This window comes from Camponotus vicinus, unplaced genomic scaffold (genome assembly GCF_025532165.1).
Source record: "Camponotus vicinus isolate PSW18456_S1 unplaced genomic scaffold, iyCamVici1.0 SCAF_7, whole genome shotgun sequence".
Lineage (NCBI taxonomy): Eukaryota > Metazoa > Arthropoda > Insecta > Hymenoptera > Formicidae > Camponotus > Camponotus vicinus.
In genome coordinates, this window is record NW_028141979.1 from 12,321,583 (window position 1) to 12,324,577 (window position 2,995).

Here is a 2,995-nt window from a genome sequence, read left to right on the forward strand (position 1 = left end):
GACAATAAATCCTTGCAGATCCACAAACGTTGGTACGGACATGACGAGATCTCTCTCTCTCCCCGATGCATCAGTCGAGAGGAATGGGAAACTCTAAAATCATCTCGCAGCACTTTGATTTATATCCTGCTCCTCCTCCCCTCTCTTGTGTCGATGTTATCGCTTAGGTGATTTTGCGTACAACGTTGGTCAACGGATTGTACTGGATCACACGATCGTGTATGATGAGACAGTACGCAGTGGTATTCGCCGGCACGTTCTCCTTACATTCGAATTCCAATCTCACATCCACGGTTGCGCTCTTAACCGATTCGTTTTGTCGAGAACAATCGATAATCACGAACGGACCCCGACGTTGAAACTGTAAGATGGAGAGACTCGGCTCGAGATACTCGTATCCGTAATAGTTCTTGCAGAAGCGCGCGTACGTGTCGTAGAGAATGGCACATCTGCCTTTTTCGAAATCCAGATTCATATCGTCGTACGGATAACATTCCGAATTCAGATAGAGTTTCACGTTGATTAATTTGCAGTGGTCGAATCGACTCGTATCCTCAGACATGATATTTTTCCGGTTTGTCTGCAGAGCGAAGACAACGTATCGTGGTTTCTCCAGTTGAGTCGCGGTCTTAATGGCCCACGAATGCTTGGTTGTAAGCTGCAATAGCGGAAACTCGTATAGATCCCACGAGCGAAAACCCATGCTGAGATATCGTCCGCTTTCCAGAGCACGCAGCATCGACAGTTTTTCGATCTCGCTCAACAGCACGTGTGGCATTCGCCATTGTATCTTGAATATGTTGATCACAGGTTCCAGTGTCGAATCTCCAAACAGACAATTATTATCGTTGCGCGATCGTATTAAGATCAATTCGTGACGAGCGTTAATCACCACTCGTTTATAATCCTCGCAAAATCCCAATAACATGTGGAGCGGTACGCAAAAATTGAAATGTCCATTCTCATAGGTCCATGGATCCCAGCCGGCGTTTTTCATAATCACGTTTCTATCGGATGATACCGTTACATAGTTTTTGAGCGTAGTAGTTATTCCTACGTTTCTATTGCGATCAATCTCAACGCCATCGAGTTCGTATCGAATCTCATCGAACATGAATGCGGCGCAATTATTTGCCAGTTCCACATCACTTCCTTCAGCTGGTTTGGTTTTCGTTAGTTGTCCCTCGATGTATAGGAAACTCTCATACGGCAATGTATACAGATCCTGTTGTTGTATGGGTATTCTTATCTTATCACTGTGTCCGAACGTTGTATTGGCGAACGGGTTGTACGTGTGAGTCTCGATCTTGATGATACGATTGTCAAAGATCGGTTCATCACCGATGTTGAGAATGTCGGTCATCGTTCAGCTGTTTCGCACCGCAAATCCCAAAGATTGTAAAAACGCAACGTTCGATGCGCTGAGTTTCTTTTTCTTGGATGATTTGATATTAGCGAACGTCGACGTTGTTGTTGTTGGTGTTGCTGATCTCGTAAAGATTGCGTTATCTCTCACGTCTTTCGATCCGTTCAATACGAGCATCTCATACGTCGCATACGTACGTGCAATCTTACGATGATCTCTTCTCCTCGAAAATCGAGCAATCGTCCGTTCTGGTCGACAACGCGTAACGTTAAATCCGTAATGCTCCGCGCGATGATCGGCAGGTAAATGATCTGGGCAGGCGTTTCCGATATCTTATATCCCGGTGGTACCCTCGGTGAAAATTCATGTATCGTATGAACGAGTATGCCGTTGTTGTACGCACCCGCGGTCACGTTACACTCTATACGGATAATATTCACGTTGAGAATGTTAATCGGCATGTTTGATTCGTACCATTTTCGCGGCTCGAGAATACGATTCGAGAATCCTAGCAGCGATCCAGTGTTGTCGGGTTTGGTAAAGTTTATTCTGTAGGCACATTTGATCTCGCTCCTCATTGTATTGTAATTAGCGCGATCGGATATTCACACTATCGGATATTCACTATCTTCATAGTCACCACCGTCAATGTTTTTCTTATCGCGATGTTTCCGTGAAATTGCATGTTTCAAAAATTCATGTATATTTTGCAACTCATACGACCCCTCGGGAATCGTAATTTCCTCGTCGTCTTTGCCAAAGTAAAATTTATTACTCGAGGAATTCACATTCGGTATCGTGTGATAAGTCTCAAAATCCGTTAGACCGAGCTCGTATTCGCCGTCGCTCAAATCTATGGTGGGAAAGAAGTTTGCCGTGAGAACGCTACTCTTACCAGTCAATGTGAACGTCATAGACATGTCGACGAAACTGTTTAACGAATACTGAGTTAAATAGCGCAATATCTGTCTTTAAATTCACATGCATCGACCGTTCGAAGAAACTGCAAGCACAATTGTCCGCAGATGCTCTGATCGTAAGTTTGAACAGATGTGTAATTGTACTGTATCTTCGTTACGTTTCGTCCGAGATATCGCATCAATTCATTCGGCGGTCGAAGATTGCCGAAACTGTCGAAATATATAGCGCGATTCCCCCTCTTTGCATACGCTACCCAATGAGTACCTGGTCCTTCGACGCTATCCAAATTTACAATGCCGCTCTCGTTTTGATATATACCACCGATCGGTAACGAGTTGCGCATGAAAACACCTTTAAAATATGGAATGCGCATACGTTTTGCCAGTTGCAGCAATTGTACGTTGATAGTTGTGCTCTGCGGCATTTTTAGCGTCTCTTTGACGTTTTTTTTTTTCTCGTTGAGGCTCCTCGTCCGTATTTGTAAAGAGCGAGATATAACCCGCGACCTTCCATGGCGCGATTGTGACGTAGCATCTCTTGCAACTTGCAACTTGCGACGTTGCGCGGCCTTTCCGTCGTTCACCGCCTTCGCTACACCAGCCGCTTCACCGATCAGGGATCCGAGCGCACCCAACATTGGTAGAATCGGCAATACACCGCCGCATTTCGCTACCGGAAGTATCCGTTTCTTCGCCGTTCTTTTCTTCG